The sequence below is a fragment of the Triticum dicoccoides genome, chromosome 5A (assembly GCF_002162155.2).
Source record: "Triticum dicoccoides isolate Atlit2015 ecotype Zavitan chromosome 5A, WEW_v2.0, whole genome shotgun sequence".
NCBI lineage: Eukaryota > Viridiplantae > Streptophyta > Magnoliopsida > Poales > Poaceae > Triticum > Triticum dicoccoides.
Window position 1 is genome coordinate 528,663,825 of NC_041388.1, and position 20,933 is coordinate 528,684,757.

A 20,933-nucleotide genomic window follows, 5' to 3' on the forward strand; every position below is an offset into this window, starting at 1 on the left:
TCGCTAGGGCCCCGTGTCAGCCACTATAACATTTCTCATATGGTAGATTTGCAGAAAACATTCACGTAAAGTAAAAAACATAAGAGAAAAGGTGTTGGGTTTCGTACACATGACCTGCCGCTAATGGTCTCGCGTGAACAACAACTAGACCAGATAGCCTATCATGATTGAACAGTAGGACTACCGTTTACATCCTATAAACACGGACTGGAAAATTTAAAGAATTACAGTTTGAACCTGTGACCTCCTGGAGTCCTGGACGCTACTCAAAAAAATAATGTTCCAAAGAGCTAAACATTTTATATCTTGTCATCTTTTTGTTCGACGTAAGAAATACTACTTATATTCTAGTGTTTGTGACCTCACAAAAATGTTCATGCGTTACAAAAAAGGTACGCGGCATTTTAAATAATATTTAAACATTTTTTGAGTTGGATAATATTTAAATATTATAACTACTTACAGGCTCATACGTACTGCTCCCTCTGTCCACGTCTTATATAAGGGGACACAGGGAGTACTATATAGCCATATATGCATAGCCAGCTACATTCATGATACATCCCCGCAAAAAACAAATGCATGGTAACATACTAAACACCATTCTTTATATATGTTTAGCATTTTCAAATACGTAATTAATATTTTTTTCAAATATATATTTTGATATATACTTTTACATACATATTTTAGATTTTTATATACAACAGAAATATTTTTATACACTTTCCAAATACATTATTAACATTTTTTCAATTATATGTTTTGATGTCAATTTTTTTCATACTTTCAGGTATACACCTAAATTCTAAAGACATTTATATATTTGTTTAATATTTCTAAACATATAATTTACATTTTTTCAAATACAAATTTTTAACCTATTTCAAATACATGTTAAACATTTTTGGATGATAGAAAATATTTTTAAACTATGCGAACATTTTTTACATTGTATTAATTTTTTTAAATGTCATGAACATTTTCTTAAATGCATGAACATTTCTAAATGCAACGTATGTTTGTAATTATACAAATATATATTTTACAATGTTGGAATATTATCTAATATTTAACGTACCTTTTTTTGTAACACATGGACATTTTTGGAAGGTCACAACACTAGAATATAAGTTTTTTTTTTGTATTTCTTACATTGAACAAAAGACATAACAACATAAACAGTGTTTATATAATTATAACATCCTGTGCCATTGTAGCCCGGTGGTTAGCTTAGTCACGGGGGACCACAATTTCACAGGTTTGAATTGTGGGATCCTTTTTTTCGGGTTTGATTTCTTCTTTAAGTTTTTGGTCCCCGTCGATAAAATATACTATAGTCGTGCGATATGAATGTGTATTGTTGTTGATCTGCTGGTTGTACACAGGATATGTTTAGCTGCTGGTCATTCATTTGAAACCCACCTCAGCCCTTGTTTTATTTATTTTATTTGAGTGGCCCAATGTATTAACAAAAAATGTGTGGGCTTTTCTGCAAATCTACCATGCAAGAACTATTACAGTGGCTGACAGCGGGCCCTTGCCACGCTGGCCTACCAACTAGGGAGTAGATATGTTCGCATACGTAAAATGTGACCGTATTTGCACCTTCATGCAAGTTCGTGGACCAGAAACACGTATTTTACAAGTTTGTGCACCAAACTGACCGCCGCGCGCAAGTTGTAAGACTCCTAGTGTATTTTACAGTTTTTTTTAGCAAACTTGTCCAGTTTTAGATGCTCAAGTTCAGTTAAGTTTTCCGGCTTACACCGTAATTTTTCCTCAAATAAACACTTAGATCTATTAATTGTATCATCAGTACAAACAGTTCTAAAGAATGGAAAACTATATCAAAAGTGTTGGGGCCGGACCTTCTTCTTCTTCCCGAACGGGTCGCGTGCCGCCACATGTTGATCCATGTTGTGAGTCACCCTGTAGGTGTTAATTACTGAGGGGAAGTGATGAAAGCCACGAACCGGCTGGACTGGCGCGCCCTAGAGAAGAAGTCGTGACAATCAAAGAATTATGGGTCTAAGAGTCAAATCTCAATTATTTTTCCACAGATTGCATGCCTATACCGAAGTAACCACAAAGATGAGGTTGTAGGACCAAACTGTGGAGCAAAGTCGTTGTTGCGCCGAGATGCCTTATAAACCCTAGTCCCATCGTCCACAAAAGGCGCCTATGAGCCATCGTACCTCCGTAGACAGCAACACTGAGAGATCGCGGTTGTTCGGTCCAGCGGTTGGTCGATATTGTACGGAGAGACACACAATGACGACACCGCAATCGCATGCTTGCAAGTCAAGTGAGGATGAACAAAGAGAGAAAGAGGGGCGGTACTTCCTATTTGACAACTGAAGAAATACATAGCCCCTATGATACCTCCTGAAGGGTAGCTAGATGGGCCTGACCCATCTTCACATTGTTTTTCGCAGCTATTTCTGCCCACTGTTTCTTTTCCTTCGTTTTTCTTTTACTTGTTTCTGTTAATCATATTTCTTTTTTTCCTTACTATTTATTTTCATGGGGGTCAAGTACATGATTTTTTTAAGAAGTGTTGTGCATGATTTTCATTAAAAATATATAAAGTTAATGAAAGACTTTCTCTATTCACACAAAAACGTACGACTTTCTCTAGAGATTATCATCTTTTTTAAATACTGTTCTGTTCAAAAATACCTTAACTTTTTTTGGCACATGAGCATTTTATATGAATATAATCATTTTATATACCAGACAAATAGTTTTGGCAAACGTATATAAAAATCAAGGTATCTAAAATAAAAAAATTGTGAAGGTATTCAACCAGTCCATATATCCAGCCTTGAACGTCAAGGATTTATTTTATTTTTTGAGAAAATTGAACGTTGCAGGAAGTCCCTCCATAATGAGCGGGGCATCCTATTTCGCGCGTAAGGGCACGTAAAATGCAGTACGGCTATTTAGCCCCCAAGCTCATCTGCTCCCGTGGTGAATAGTAAAATAAAAAAACTAGAAAAAAAAGAAATCCTTTTTTTCTTGAAAGATGCTTAGGTGTGTGATATGTCTGCTCCAAATTTCAGCTCATTTGGACATCTGAGTAGCTCTCGGTAAAAAAGAAAAAATATGGGGTCGGTGAAACTGTTTACCGTTCTGAGGCAATTTGTCTTTTTTTGCAGTGGACCTCACAAATCATATTCCATGCAAAAAAATCGTATTTTTTGAATTTTGTAAGCATTTTTTTTATTTTCTCTTATCCGGATGTAGATGAGTCTGGGCTCAGAAATGCATACGCGATGTACCTTAGAGCGTCACATAGGAAAAATGTTGAGGTGGGGGAGAGGAAAATCATAAGAAAAGACTTGTCTTGTTTTATTGAAGAGATGAAATGATCGCTTAACACAATATGTCTCACCATATTTTTATGAATAGCTAGTTATTAAACATAAGGCTAAGAAATAACCCATTGTAGATATGCTTTATTGTCATCTCTAAACTATATGCAAGACTTGAGATAAAATTGTATTATCAATCACTATACATACCCTAATGAAGCGAACCAATTTGCCAATCGCGCGCGGCAATGCCCATAGCCGAGCCAGTTGGGCTGGCCCACTACGGGTTCGCATGATTGTTTCGTTTGCTGCTGTTTCTTTTGTTGGGGTTTTTCTTCTTCCAAAATTACTTTTTTTCTCTTGTTTTTTTCTTCTGATTTTTTCATTGTTTTGTCCGGTTTTGTAGTGTTTTTTATTTCTGTTCTATTTCTTTTTTTCCTATTTTTGTTTTGTTATTTTTCTTTTTCTATTTTTACCTTCAATTTTTTGTGTATTATACAAAACCTTCACATGTATTAGAAAAAATGTTCAGAAGAAAAATGTTCACCAAGGACATCTCTAGCTAGCGTTTTCTTTCCTCTCTCCAAAGACGACTTGGGAAAAGCCTTCATCCCCTTGATGCCCGTCGGCGAGCCCGTGAATTCGCCTCCTCTCCGTCTGCCACTTCGGCTGCCGGTGGCAGGGAGAAGATTTCTGATTCCTCGGCTCCGGCTAGTAGATAGGTAGGGTTTTAGTCCTCGCAAGGGCGGCGTTTGGATGGATGGCGAAGCTCCTTCCTTGAGTCAGTCTTCAGGTTTCAATCCTCCTCAAGTTCGACTGATGGGACATATTAGACTGAGCTCCAGTATAGATTCCTGCCAGCTGCTTGAGGCAGCGAGGTTAGGGTTTCTCGCTGTGCGTACAACATAACGGATTTTGGCGCCCCGCGGGGATGCTCACAGTATACTCAATGGGAGCGGCCTGTGCGTCGAGACAAGTGAGTGAGTGATCGTGATCATTTCCCTGGTTTCCGACTCTGTCAGTCAGTCGGCTCTATCCATGAGCCCTACTAGAACGGTTGGTTACGTTACATGGCTTCCAGTGTTTTTCTAAGCACATGTTTCACTGCTAGCTTATTTTGTCGTAATTTACTACACTAATTTTTTACCGAACTTGTCCAGTTTTAGATGCTCAAGTTCAGTTAAGTTTTCCGGCTTACACCGTAATTTTTCCTCGAATAAACACTTACATCTATTAATTGTATCAGCAGTACAAACAGCTCTAAAGAATGGAAAAACTATATCAAAGTGTTGGGGCCGGACCATATTCTTCTTCCCAAACGGGTCGCGTGCCGCCGCATGTTGATCCATGTTGAGAGTCACCCTTTAGGTGTTAATCACAGAGGGAAAGTCATGAAAGCCACGAACCTGCTGGACTGGCGCGCCCTAGAGAACAAGTCATGACAATCAAAAGAATCATGGGTCTAAGAGTCAAATCTCAATTATTTTTCCACAGATTACACGCCTATACCGAAGTAACCACAAAGATGAGGTTGTAGGACCAAACTGTGGAGCAAAGTCGTTGTTGCGTCGAGATGCCTTATAAACCCTAGTCCCATCGTCCACAAAAGGCGCCTACGAGCAATCGTGCCTCCGTAGACAGCAACACTGAGAGATCACGGTTGTTCGGTCCAGCAGTTGGTCGATATTGTACGGAGAGACACACCATGACGAAACCGCAATCGCATGCTTGCAAGTCAAGTGAGGATGAACAAAGAGAGAAAGAGGGGCGGTACTTACTATTTGACAGCTGAAGAAATACATAGCCCCTATGATACCTCCTAAAGGGTAGCTAGATGGGCCTGACCCATCTTCACATTGTTTTTCGCAACTATTTCTGCCCACTGTTTCTTTTCCTTCGTTTTTCTTTTACTTGTTTCTGTTAATCTTATTTCTTTTTTTCCTTACTATTTATTTTCATGGTGGTCAAGTACATGATTTTTTGAAGAAGTGTTGTGCATGATTTTCATTAAAAAATATATAAAGTGAATGAAAGACTTTCTCTATTCACACAAAAAATGTACGACTTTCTCTAGAGATTATCATCTTTTTTAAATACTATTCTTTTCAAAAATACCTTAACTTTTTTTGGCACATGAGCATTTTATATGAATATAATCATTTTATATACCAGACAAATAGTTTTGGCAAATGTATATAAAAATTAAGGTATCTAAAATAAAAAATTGTGAAGGTATTCAACCAGTCCATATATCCAGCCTTGAACGTCAAGGATTTATTTTATTTTTTGAGAAAATTGAACGTTACAGGAAGTCCCTGCATAATGAGCGGGGCATCCTATTTCGTGCGTAAGGGCACGTAAAATGCAGTACGGCTATTTAGCCCCTGAGCTCATCTGCTCCCGTGGTGCACAGTAAAATAAAAAAATAGATTTTTTTTTAAAAAACCTTTTTTCATGAAAGATGCTTAGGTGCGTGATGTCTGCTCCAAATTTCAGTTCATTTGGACATCTGAGTAGCTCTCGGTAAAAAAGAAAAATGTGGGGTCCATGAAACTGTTTACTGTTCTAAGCCAATTTGTCTTTTTTGCAGTGGACCTCACAAATTATATTTCATGCAAAAAATTGGATTTTTTTGAATTTTTTAAGCATTTTTTTGAAGGAAATATGACCTAGAGGCAATAATAAAGTTGTTATTTATATCTCCTTATATCATGATAAATGTTTATTATTCAATATAGAGTTGTATTAACCGGAAACTTAATATATGTGTGAATACATAGACAAACATAGTGTCACTAGTATGCCTCTATTTGACTAGCTCGTTGAATCAAAGATGGTTAAGTTTCCTAGTCATAGACATGAGTTGTCATTTGATTAACGGGATCACATTATTAGAGAATGATGTGATTGACTTGACCCATTCCGTTAGCTTAGCACTTGATCGTTTAGTATACTGCTATTGCTTTCTTCATGAGTTATACATGTTCCTATGACTATGAGATTATGCAACTCCCGAATACCGGAGGAACACTTTGTGTGCTACCAAATGTCACAACGTAACTGAGTGATTATAAATGTGCTCTACAGGTGTCTCCGATGGTGTTTGTTGGGTTGGCATAGATCGAGATTATGATTTGTCACTCTGAGTATCGGAATGTATCTCTGGGCCCTCTCGATAATGCACATCACTATAAGCCTTGCAAGCAACATGACTAATGAGTTAGTTGCGGGATGATGCATTATGGAACGAGTAAAGAGACTTGCCGGTAACAAGATTGAACTAGGTATTGAGATACCGACGATCAAATCTCGGGCAAGTAACATACCGATGACAAAGTGAACAACGTATGTTGTTATGCGGTTTGACCGATAAAGATCTTCGTAGAATATGTAGGAGCCAATATGAGCATCCAGGTTCCGCTATTGGTTATTGATCGGAGATGTGTCTCGGTCATGTCTACATAGTTCTCGAATCCGTAGAGTCCGCACGCTTAACGTTCTGTGACGATTTGTATTATGAGTTATGTGATTTGATGACCGAAGTTTGTTCGGGGTCCCAGATGAGATCGGGGACATGACGAGGAGTCTCGAAATGGTCGAGACATAAATATCGATATATTGTAAGGCTATATTCGGACATCGGAAAGGTTCCGAGTGATTCGGGTATTTTTTGGAGTACCGGAGAGTTACGGGAATTCGTATTGGGCCTTAATGGGCCATACAGGAAAGGAGAGAAAGGCCTCATGGGTGACCGCGCCCCTTCCTCATGGACTGGTCTAAATTGGACTAGAGAAAGGGGGCACCCCCTTCCTTCCTTCTGCTTCTCCCTTCCATTTTTCCTATTCCATGAAGGAGGTGGAATCCTACTAGGACTAGGGAGTCCTAGTAGGACTTCACACTTTGGGCGCGCCCTATGAGAGACGGCCTCCTCCTCCCTTCATCATTTATATACGTGGCCAGGGGCATCCCATAGACATACAAGTTGATCATTGATCTCTTAGCCGTGTGCGGTGCCCCTCTCCATCATAATCCACCTCGGTCATATCGTAGCGGTGCTTAGGCGAAGCCCTGTTCCGGTAGCATCATCATCACCGTCATCACACCGTCGTGCTGGCGAAGCTCTCCCTCGACACTCTGCTAGATCGTGAGTTCGTGGGACGTCACCGAGCCGAACATGTGCAGATCGCGGAGGTGCCGTACTTTCGGTACTAGGATCGGTCAATCATGAAGACGTACGACTACATCAACAACGTTGTCATAACGCTTCCGCTTATGGTCTACGAGGGTACATAGACAACACTCTTCCCCTCTCGTTGTTATGTGATAACCCACAAGTATAGGGGATGGCAACAGTTTTCGATAAGTAAGAGTGTCGAACCCAACGAGGAGCTAAAGGTAGAACAAATATTCCCTCAAGTTCTATCACCACTGATACAACTCTACGAACGCTTGACGTTCGCTTTACCTAGAACAATTATGAAACTAGAAGTATTTTGTAGGTGTTGTTGGATAGGTTTGCAAGATAAGAAAGAGTACGTAAATAAAAAGTATGGGCTGTTTAGATAAAGAAACAATAAATTAAATATAGCGAGTGTGGAAAAGTGGTGGTAGGACTTGCGAAATTGCCCCTAAGCAATTGACTACTTTACTAGACCGATAGCAAGTATTATGTGGGAGAGGCCACTGCTAGCATGTCATCCCTGACTTGGAATTCTATGCACTTATGATTGGAAATATTAGCAAGCATCCGCAACTACTAATGTTCATTAAGGTAAAACCCAACCATAGCATTAAGGTATATTGGTCCCCCTTCAATCCAGTATGCATCAATTTCTATGCTAGGTTGAAGCTTCTGTCACTCTTGCCCTCCAATACATAGTCCTATCAACATACAACTAACCCTAGGGTGTGATCCAAGCGCGCAATCATATGATGGGCATCAAAGGACAGCAAGATAACCACAAGCAAATTAAATCAATCATAACAATTCATCAACCACTGATAGGACAACAAAAATCTACTCAGACATCATAGGATGGCAACACATCATTGGATAATAATATGAAGCATAAAGCACCATGTTCAAGTAGAGGGTACAGCGGGTTGCGGGAGAGTGGACCGCTGTAGATAGATGGGGGAAGGTGATGGAGATGTTGGTGAAGATGGCAGAGGTGTTGGTGTAGATCGCGGTGATGATGATGGCCCCCGGTGGCACTCCGGTGCCACCGGAAGCGAGGGGGAGAGAGCCCCCCTCCTCCTTCTTATTCCTTGACCTCCTCCCTAGATGGGAGAAGGGTTTACCCTCTGGTCCATGGCCTCCATGGCACGAGAGGGGCGAGAGCACCTCCGAGATTGGATCCGTCTCTTCGTCTCTCTCTGTTTCTGCGTTCTCAGATTCTTCCCTTTCACCGTTTCTTATATTCCTGGAGATCCGTAACTCCGATTGGGCTGAAATTTTAACACGATCTCTATCCGGATATTAGCTTTCTTGCGGCGAAAGAAGGGCATGAACCGCATTACGGGTGGCCCACGAGGGTCAGGGGCGCGCCCAGGGGGGCAGGCGCGCCCCCTGCCTCGTGGCCACCTCAGGCACCCTCTCGCGTGGATTTTTCTTCCCAAAAATCATATATATTCCAAAAAAAATCTCCGTTAGTTTTTATTCCGTTTGGACTCCGTTTGATATCAATATTCTACGAAACAAAAAACATGCAACAAACAGGAACTGGCAGTGGGCACTGGATCAATATGTTAGTCCCAAAAATAGTATAAAAAGTTGCCAAAAATATATGAAAGTTGTAGAATATTGGCATGGAACAATAAAAAATTATAGATACGACGGAGACGTATCAGCATCCCCAAGCTTAATTCCTGCTCGTCCTCGAGTAGGTAAATGATAAAAAAGATAATTTTTGATGTGGAATGCTACCTAGCATAATCTTGATCATACGTCTAATCATGGCATGAATATTAAGATACGAGTGATTCAAAGCAATAGTCTATCATTTGACATAAAAACAATAATACTTCAAGCCTACTAATAAAGCAATCATGTCTTTTCAAAATAACAAGGCCAAAGAAAGTTATCCCTACAAAATCATATAGTCTGGCTATGCTCCATCTTCACCACACAAAATACTCACATCATGCACAACCCCGATGACAAGCCAAGCAATTGTTGCATACTTTTGATGTTCTCAAACCTTTTCAACTTTCACGCAATATATGAGCGTGAGCCATGGACATAGTACTATAGGTGGAATAGAATGGTGGTTGTGGAGAAGACAAAAAGAAGAAGATAGTCTCACATCAACTAGGCGTATCAATGGGCTATGGAGATGCCCATCAATAGATATCAATGTGAGTGAGTAGGGATTGCCATGCAACGGATGCACTAGAGCTATAAGTATATGAAAGCTCTAACTGAAACTAAGTGGGTGTGCATCCAACTTGCTTGCTCATGAAGACCTAGGGCATTTGAGGAAGCCCATCGTTGGAATATACAAGCCAAATTCTATAATGAAAATTCCCACTAGTATATGAAAGTGATAACTCAAGAGACTCTCTATATGAAGAACATGGTGCTACTTTGAAGCACAAGTGTGGAAAAAGATAGTAACATTGCCCCTTCTCTCTTTTTCTCTCATTTTTTTCTTTTTTTCTTTTTTTTTCTTTTTAGGCTTATTTGGCCTCTCTCTTTTTTTGGGCTTCTTTGGTCACTTTTATTTTGATAACCTCACATGGGACAATGCTCTAATAATGATGATCATCACACTTTTATTTACTTACAACTCAATATTACAACTCGATATCTAGAACAAGGATATGACTCTATATGAATGCCTCCGGCGGTGTACCGGGATGTGCAATGATCTAGTGTAGCAATGACGTCAAAAAAAGGATAGGCCATGAAAACATCATGCTAGCTATCTTACGATCATGCAAAGCAATATGACAATGAATGCTCAAGTCATGTATATGATGATGATGAAAGTTGCATGGCAATATATCTCGGAATGGCTATGGAAATGCCATGATAGGTAGCTATGGTGGCTGTTTTGAGGAAGGTATATGGTGGTTTTATGGTACCAGCAAAAGTTGCGCGGTACTAGAGAGGCTAGCAATGATGGAAGGGTGAGAGTGCGTATAATCCATGGACTCAACATTAGTCATAAAGAACTCACATACTTATTGCAAAAATCTATTATTCATTGAAACAAAGTACTACGCGCATGCTCCTAGGGGGATAGATTGGTAGGAAAAGACCATCGCTCGTCCCCGACCACCACTCATAAGGAAGGCAATCAATAAATACCTCATGCTTCAACTTTGTTACATAACAGTTCACCATACGTGCATGCTACGGGAATCACAAACATCAACACAAGTATTTCTACAATTCACAACCACCCACTAGCATGACTCTAATATCACCATCTTTATATCGCAAAACTATTGCAATGAATCAAACACATCATATTCACTGATCTACAAGTTTTATGTAGGATTTTATGACTAACCATGTGAATGACCAATTCCTGTTATCTCTCTAAATAGATATAAGTGAAGCAAGAGAGTTTAATTCTTTCTACAAAAGATATGCCCACACTCTAACAAATCTAAGTGAAGCAAAAGAGCATTCTACAAATGACGGTTTTCTATGTAAAGAGAAACAGGCAATCCAAACTTCATTAGATATAAGTGAAGCACATGAAGCATTCTATAAGGCCATACTCAAAAGATATAAGTGAAGTGCAATGAGAATTATATAAATCAACCAAGGACTATCTCATACCAGCATGGTGCAAAAAATAAAGTTAAAAACTAAATGCAAAAGACGCTCCAAGTTTGCACATATCGCATGAACTAAACGAATCCAAAAACATACCGATACTTGTTGAAGAAAGAGGTGATGCCTTCCGGGGCATCCCCAAGCTTAGACGCTTGAGTCTCCTTGAATATTTACTTTGGGTGCCTCAGGCATCCCCAAGCTTGAGCTCTTGCCTCTCTTCCTTCTTCTCACATCGAGACCTTCTCGATCATCGAACACTTCATCCACACAAAACTTCAACAGAAAACTCGGTAAGATCCGTTAGTATAATAAAGCAAATCACTACTCTAAGTACTGTTGCAAACCAATTAATATTTTATTTTTGCATTCTGTCTACTGTAATATAACTTTTTCATGGCTTAATCCACTGATATAAATTGATAGTTTCATCAAAACAAGCAAACTATGCATCAAAAACAGAATCTGTCTAAAACAGAACAGTCTGTAATAATCTGAACATTAACCATACTTATGATACTTGAAAATTTCTACCAAAATTAGGAAAAATAAAAAAAATTTATAGGAAGACATTGCAAAAAGAATCAGAACCATTTGACGTTCCAGCTAAAATTGTAAAATCGCGCACTACAGTCAAAGTTTCTGTCCTGCACCGTACAAACCATCAAGCAAATGTAAACATCCTAAAGGAAAACCCTGGCACATTATTTTTATTTCTAAACTTTATAAAAGCACACAACAGAAATAAATGACTCTCTAAAACTTCTGGATTGTCTCCCTGGCAGCGCTTTCTTTAAAACTATTAAGCTAGGCATATAGTGCTCAAGTAATGGATCCACCCGGATCCCAAGGTATATCAAAACCAATTTTAATTAACAATGATTTGTAATTTAGTGGTGAGCACATGGTAACATATATCATGTAATGACGAAGTCTAACTCTCTTTCTATGCATCAGCATGTCATAAAAGAACAATTCATGCACACAAAGTAAAGGCCAATGCATAGTATAAACAGTTTCTTGCAATTTTATCGTATTGGAAACATAGAGAGGTGGAGATATAGTTCCTCTCTCATAATAATTAAAAGTAGGAGCAGCAAGGACATGCATATTATATTCATCAAAATCATCATGTGCAACGGTAAAAGGCAACCCATCAATATAATCCTTAATAAGTGCAAACTTCTCCGATATAGTGTAGTCGGGAGAATTCAAAAAGATAGTAGGACTATCATGTGTGGGTGCAATAGCAACAACTTCATGTTTAACATAAGGAACTATAGCAAGTTCATCTCCATAAGCATAATTCATATTGGCATCTTGGCCACAAGCATAGCAAGCATCATCAAAAAGGGATATTTCAAAAGAATTGACGAGATCATAGCAATTATCATAATATTCATCCTTCGGTAAGCATGAAGGGGAATTAAACAATGTATGAGTTGAAGAGTTACTCTCATTAGAAGGTGGGCATGGGTGATCAATCCTCTCTTCCTCCTTTTGTTCTTCGCTCTCCTCCTCATCTTTTTAATCCAATGAGCTCACAGTTTCATCAACTTCTTCTTCAGTAGACTCCTGCAAAATATTAGACTCCTGCGTTAATATCGTAATTGTATTCATAATTCTCATAGCAATATTTAAGGATAGCTAAATTTTCAGGTCTATAAACCGAATCATCAAAATCTTCAAACTCTTTAAACATAGATTCAATTTCATAAGCACCCATAAAAGCAACAAATTCTTCTATTTGTTCCACATCATAGTAATCATATATACCTCTAGCATAAGAGGCTAAAGTTTTATTATCATTAAATTTGCATAAAAAGGGAAGGTGTGGAGCCTTCATCCTCGAGCAACAAGTATAATCATATCTCAAGCATAGTTGCCTAGCATACCAATTCAATATATGAATTTGATCCCATAATAGTTTCCCTTTTTGTGTCAAGCGGTAATCCCTAAAATATTCATGTTGATCCAACGTTACTCCCATTACATAATTGAATGGGGTATTCTCAGGATTATTAAAGTAGTACATAATATTTTTCACATAATCAGCATCGAGGATTTTTGGAGGTTCCCCATCTCCATGAGTAGCAAGTACACCTAATTTTTTTGGTATTTCGTGTTCCATATCCATAACTAAAGATAAAGAACAACTAAGAACAGCAAATAAAAATTACTTAGTGATAAAGCAAACAAGCACACACGAGAATATTCACCCCACGCTATTGCTCCCCGGCAACGGCGCCAGAAAAAGGTCTTGATAACCCACAAGTATAGGGGATCGCAACAGTTTTCGATAAGTAAGAGTGTCGAACCCAACGAGGAGCTAAAGGTAGAACAAATATTCCCTCAAGTTCTATCGACCACCGATACAACTCTATGCACGCTTGACGTACGCTTTACCTAGAACAAGTATGAAACTAGAAGTACTTTGTAGGTGTTGTTGGATAGGTTTGCAAGATAATAAAGAGTACGTAAATAAAAAGTAGGGGTTGTTTAGATAAAGAAACAATAAAGTAAATATAGCGAGTGTGGAAAAGTGGTGGTAGGAGTTGCGAAATTGCCCCTAAGCAATTGACTACTTTACTAGACTGATAGCAAGTATTATGTGGGAGAGGCCACTACTAGCATGTCATCCTTGACTTGGAATTCTATGCACTTATGATTGGAACTATTAGCAAGCATCCGCAACTACTAATGTTCATTAAGGTAAAACCCAACCATAGCATTAAGGTATATTGGTCCCCCTTCAATCCCGTATGCATCAATTTCTATGCTAGGTCGAAGCTTTTGTCACTCTTGCCCTCCAATACATAGTCCTATCAACATACAACTAACCCTAGGGTGTGATCCATGCGCGCAATCATATGATGGGCACCAAAGGACAGCAACATAACCACAAGCAAATTAAATCAATCATAGCAATTCATCAACCACCGATAGGACAACGAAAATCTATTCAGACATCATAGGATGGCAACACATCATTGGATAATAATATGAAGCATAAAGCACCATGTTCAAGTAGAGGGTACAGTGGGTTGCGGGAGAGTGGACCGCTGTAGATAGATGGGGGAAGGTGATGGAGATGTTGGTGAAGATGGCGGAGGTGTTGGTGTAGATCGCGGTGATGATGATGGCCCCCGGTGGCACTCCGGTGCCACCAGAAGCGAGGGGGAGAGAGCCCCCTTCCTTCTTCTTCTTCCTTGACCTCCTCCCTAGATGGGTGAAGGGTTTACCCTCTGGTCCATGGCCTCCATGGCACGGGAGGGGCGAGAGCCCCTCCGAGATTGGATCTGTCTCTCCGTCTCTCTCTGTTTCTTTGTTCTCAGATTCTTCCCTTTCACCATTTCTTATATTCCCGGAGATCCGTAACTCCGATTGGGCTGAAATTTTAACACGGTCTCTATTCGGGATATTAGCTTTTTTGCGGCGAAAGAAGGGCATCAATCGCCTTACGGGTGGCCCACGAGGGTCAGGGGCGCGCCCCCCTGCCTCGTGGCCACCTCGGGCACCGTCTCGTGTGGATTTTTCTTCCCAAAAATCATATATATTCCAAAAAAATCTCCGTCAGTTTTTATTCCGTTTGGACTCTGTTTGATATGGATATTCCGCGAAACAAAAAACATGCAACAAACAGGAACTGGCACTGGGCACTGGATCAATATGTTAGTCCCAAAAATAGTATAAAAAGTTGCCAAACATATATGAAAGTTGTAGAATATTGGCATGGAACAATCAAAAATTATAGATACGACAGAGACGTATCACTATGCATCCCATGATCTTGCGTGTGCATAGGAAATTTTTGAAATTACTGCGATCCCCAATAGTGGCATCCGAGCCAGGTTTATGTGTAGATGTTATATGCACGAGTAGAACACAAAGGAGTTGTGGGCGTGGGTATATACATATTGCTTGCCGTCACTAGTTGTTTCTTGATTCGGCGATATTGTTGGATGAAGCGGCCCAGACCGACATTACGCGTACGCTTACGCGAGACTGGTTCTACCGACGTGCTTCGCACATAGGTGGCTGATGGGTGTCAGTTTCTCCAACTTTAGTTGAATCGGATTCAAAGAACAGGGTTCTTTCTGAAGATCAAAAAGCAATCACTATACCACGTTGTGGTTTTTGATGCGTAGGTAAGAACGGTTCTTGCTCAGCCCATAGCAGCCACGTAAAACTTGCAACAACAAAGTAGAGGACGTCTAACTTGTTTTTGCAGGACATGTTGTGATGTGATATGGTCAAGACATGATGCTAAATTTTATTATATGAGATGATCATGGTTTGTAACACAGTTATCGGCAACTGGCAGGAGCCATATGGTTGTCGCTTTATTGCATGAAATGCAATCACCATGTAATTGCTTTACTTTATCACTAAGCGGTAGCGATAGTCGTAGAAGCAATAGTTGGCGAAACGACAACGATGCTTCGATGGAGATCAAGGTGTCAAGCCGGTGACGATGGTGATCATGACGGTGCTTTGGAGATGGAGATCAAAGGCACAAGATGATGATGGCCATCATATCACTTATATTGATTGCATGTGATGTTTAGCCTTTATGCATCTTATTTTTCTTAGTTCGGCGATAGCATTATAAGATGATCTCTCACTAAATTTCAAAGTATAAGTGTTCTCCCTGAGTATGCACCGTTGCTACGGTTCGTCGTGCCGAGACACCATGTGATGATCGGGTGTGATAAGCTCTACATTCACATACAACGGGTGCAAGCCAGTTTTGCACACACAGAATACTCGGGTTAAACTTGACGAGCCTAGCATATGCAGATATGGCCTCGGAACACTGAGACTGAAAGATCGAGCGTGAATCATATAGTTGATATGATCAACATAGTGATGTTCATCATTGAAAACTACTCCATCTCACGTGATGATCGGACATGGTTTAGTTGATATGGATCACGTGGTCACTTAGATGATTAGAGAGATATCTATCTAAGTGGGAGTTCTTAAGTAATATGATTAATTGAACTTTAATTTATCATGAACTTAGTCCTGATAGTATTTGCATAACTATGTTGTAGATCAATAGCTCGCGATGTAGCTCCCCGTTTATTTTTTGATATGTTCCTAGAGAAAAATATGTTGAAAGATGATAGTAGCAATGATGCGAACTAGGTCCGTGATCTGGGAATTATCCTCATTGCTGCACAGAAGAATTATGTCCTTGATGCACCGCTAGGTGACAGACCTATTGCAGGAGCAGATGCAGACATTATGAACGTTTGACAAGCTCGGTATGATGACTACTTGATAGTTTAGTGCACCATGCTTTACGGCTTAGAATCGGGACTTAAAAAATGTTTTGAACGCCATGGAGCATATAAGATGTTCCAAGAGTTGAAATTGGTATCTCATAATCATGCCCGTGTCAAGAGGTATGAGACCTCTGACAGTACTTTGCCTACAAGATGGAGGAGAATAACTCAACGAGTGAGCATGTGCTCCGAATGTCTGAGTACTACAATCACCTGAATCAAGTGGGAGTTAATCTTCCTGATAAGATAGTGATTGACAGAGTTCTCTAGTCACTATCACCAAGTTACTAGAACTTCGCGATGAACTATAATATGCAAGGGATAACGGAAACGATTCCCAAATCTCTTCGCGATGCTGAAATCGGCGAAGGTAGAAATCAAGAAAAAGCATCAAGTGTTGATGGTCGACAAGACCACTAGTTTCAAGTAAAAGGACAAGGGAAAGAAAGGGAATTTCAAGAAGAATGGCAAGTAAGTTGCCACTCCCACGAAGAAGCCCAAAGCTAGACCCAAGCCTGAAACTGAGTGCTTCTACTGCAAAGGAGATGGTCACTGGAAGTGGAACTGCCCTAGATACTTGGCGGATAAGAAGGATGATGCGGAGCATCCTATGGACATCACCATGTCAAGAGTTCATTTGGAAAGTGACACATGCGACATATACTTCACATACGCAAAGGTGAATCATCTCCTTTACACGTGCGCACTTGACCCCTTCGAGGATGGTATACTACTTGACACTTCTCCCGTGTGCATGCATAGGTATTGTCGGAGCTTCACGGATGTCGAGGAGGAGTGCGAGCGCCAAGGAACAACTACACCATCAGCGAGGGAAGCCTGGAAGCGACGACGGAAGAAGAGGGAGCTGCTGAAGCTACAGTGGCCGGACATCCGGGCCAGAGGGCGGACGTCCGGCGCCTGTGTAGCCGCCCAACAGCTGCACCAACAGTCGGCCGAAGAAGCTTCAGTGGCCGGACATCCGGCGCCAGCCCCGGACATCCGGCGCCTCCCGACAGCCCGGACATCCGGCACCCCTCCCGGAAATCCGGCGCACCGCACCAGAACCTACAGAAACCTGCACCGCCAGCCCGGACATCTGCCCCCCTAGCCCGGACATCCGGCCTATCCCGAAGCCCCGGACATCTGGCCCGACGCCCGGACATCCGGCTCCGCCTGTCTGCGCACAGTAAAGGGCCGAAGCCCGTGTACCTCTTCGCCCCCTAGACTATATATACTCCATCTCCTTCCTCTTTCTAGGGTTAGCAAAGGATTAGCTCATATGTGAGATAGAGCTTTGCTCATCCATTACGGATCTACTCCACGAGAGAGACCGCGGCCCCTCTACGAAGAAGATCCCCTTGGATTCAAGACCACCTCTTGGGTGGCCCCATCAAGACCTCCTCACGGAGAAGAACCGGTTACCGTGTATCATCCGTTGTTGACTTTGGATCTTGGATCTTACCTTTGTGTTCATTGATCTAGCGCATGTGTGATCTATTCTTGTTGGTTGAGTGATTCTCTCGTGTTCCCCTCGTGTTTCCCCTCGTGTTCATCGCGTTCTTCATAGGGATCCGCTCCTTTCGTGAAAGATCGGCCATCTAGGGTTCCACCCTACATCATCTTGGATCAGAGCAAGGTTGATCACGAATTTGGAGCCCCTACCCCTCTTCGTTTTCTAGCCTAATTTTGTTGTGTTCTTCCCCAATTTCGAAAATCCCCACCAAAAATAGCCCCAATTTTTTTTGTGATTTGTTGGTTTGATGATGTTTTGTTGATTTTGATCCATAGATTTGCTTGGTTTCGAGTGGATCTAGCATATCCCCAAGTGTCCCCACTTTCCATCCACGAAATCTCTCCAATTTTGACCTTGAAATCATCAATTTCCGCCCCCAAATCAAGTTCCTTGAGTTCATCCTCGGATTTGGAGCCCGGACATCCGGCCCGAGCCCCGGACATCCGGCCGCCCCGGAAATCCGGCCATTAGCCCGGACATTCGGCTCCTGGAGCGCATTTCGCGCGCGGTTCTGGACATCAGGTCCCGGATATCCGGCCCCGACCCCGGATGTCCGACCCCTGTACATTTCAGCTTCCCGTTTCACCGTTTTGTCCATAACTAATTCATACGGAGTCCGATTTTCGCGTTCTTTAGCTCGTTGAAAAGCTCTTAACATCCCCCTTCCAACAAAAATACTACCAAACCCATTTGACTCCATAATTTTTTTGAAACTTTGGCATCTTTGCCTAGGGCTTCCATCACATCCTCCGCTACTCCACCACCGACTTCCGCAACCTAACCAATTTTGTTCCCCATTGCATATGTGGTTGCTTGAGTAGTGATGCGAGTCTCCTAAGGTGTTTCGGCTACTTAGGGACGGTTGCTTCTTCATCAACCACCACCACCACCATAACTTCCGCATAGGCTTGCCCACCATACACCTCCGCCAACCCATATAACCCAATTTTGTTTGTGTTGTGAGTTGTGTCTCCTAAGGTGTTTCGGCTACTTAGGGACCGTGCTTCCAACTCCGACACTGTGTATAGCCAAACTTACCCTCCACTTCCGCATTGCCTACTCGCATAACCCATCATTGCATTGTCGCAATCCCATTGAGCTTCCGCAACACCACCGCCGCATCCGCTACCACCATTTTGACATTTGAGATTTTGAGTTCGCGGTTTTTCCGTTTCCTAAGGTGTTTCAGCTACTTAGGGACGAGTCTCCATCATCTTGGTATCTCCATCAAGATCACCGCCGCTCATCATCGACACGGATGGTAACCTCCATATCATCTTGGTATCGTGGTATCCCTCCATTGTATATTCCTTTGCCATTGCATTGATAACCCCTAGCCCATTTTGCGTCACTTGCCTATCGAGACTAGCCATTTGAGTATTGTCGGCAATGTTACTTGTGCACATTAGTGATCATCGAGCTACACCTCCCATTGCATACATACCATACCATAGGTATCATCTTGTTATCATATCATCTCGTGCGCCTCAAGTTTGTTCCCGCATATACACAATAGCTATCTTGGTTTGTGCATTGTGAAAAGTGGCCATACAAAAAAAAGAGAATAAAGCTTTTAAGCAAAGAAAAAGAGTGAACAAAGAGCTTGTAAGCAATAGCCATAGCATCATACCACATTGCATATAAGATCATCTTGGATCATACCACCGGAACATCATACACATAGCATACTTGGGATAGAAAGTTATCCATTTTGCATATTATAGGTTGTGCACAAGTGTCATATCCGCCTATTGAGCAATCGTGCTAGCGTCTCTCTAGAGTTGTGCAACACGAGCGTTTTCCGTGGATTCCACATTTTGTGCTCATCCTTGGTTGCACGACCCCATTTATCTATCCGTGTGTGTGTTTCCGTGTGCCACATATTGCTATTGGTCTACTTGTTTCACTTGCGAATTTGTGAATCTCTTTCAACATTATTGACTCTTGCTAACATTTTGCATTAAATTTTTGTGCCACTATCCTCACCGAACTCCACCATAAGCCTTACTTGTGTAGGTGTGAGAAACCGACAAGAATTGGTACCAATTATGCTAGTTCCTTGTCCACATTGGAGTGATCATTGATCCACTTTCAACTTCGGTCAAGGTACATTTGGTATTCGTTCTTCTCTTTCTACCACTCACATTTTTCTCTTGGAGTGATGGATAGGCAAGGCATTTCATCTTCGGTCTACAACAACAACGACGAGGTCGATGCCGCGAACAACTCCACCGACGCCAAGATGCAAGCTCAAATGGAGGAGATCAAAGCCCTCATCAAGTCCTACAAGCGGTCTTCCTCATCTTCGAGAAGACGCTCAAGAGCACATGCCTCCGAGTTACCATCTCCAGCAAGGTCACATCAGCATCGACACCATCACCACCACGGACGTGAAGGTCACAAGCTCAACACCAACAACCGCTCAACGACTTCACCATCTCCCTTAGCATCTTCGCCAAGTGCTATCAAGGCATCTTCGCCTTCGAATATATGGCATTTTTGCCAACAAGCACCACAAGAACTTCAAGAGAAGCTCCCCAAGCTCAAGTCTGTGACTTCCACGAGCTACTACGACCTCGACATCGACCATAAGATTCCTTTCTATGGGACTCAAGAACCCGAGGAGTATCTCGAGTGGGAGCGTTTGATGGATGACTACCTCAAGCTACATCAAGTTCCTCCCGAAGATCAAGTGAAGTGCGCCACAAGAAACCTCCACGACTACGCGTCCACATGGTGGCTTCACACACCTTCGGAGACCTACAACATGAGTTGGCCCAAGACGAAGAGAGCTTTGTGGTGAGAGTTCGTGCCCCCAACCTACACAGAACAACTTCAACGCCAATTGGAGAACACCATCCAAGGATCCAAGTCCATAGACGAGTACTTCAAGGAGATGAAGAAAGCCTTGCGACGAGCCGGCGTGGACGACCCCATTTCGATGAAGTTCCACTTCATGATGGGATTACACAACGACATCTCCAAGACAATCTTCCTCGAGAACTACAAGTCCCTCGATGACAACT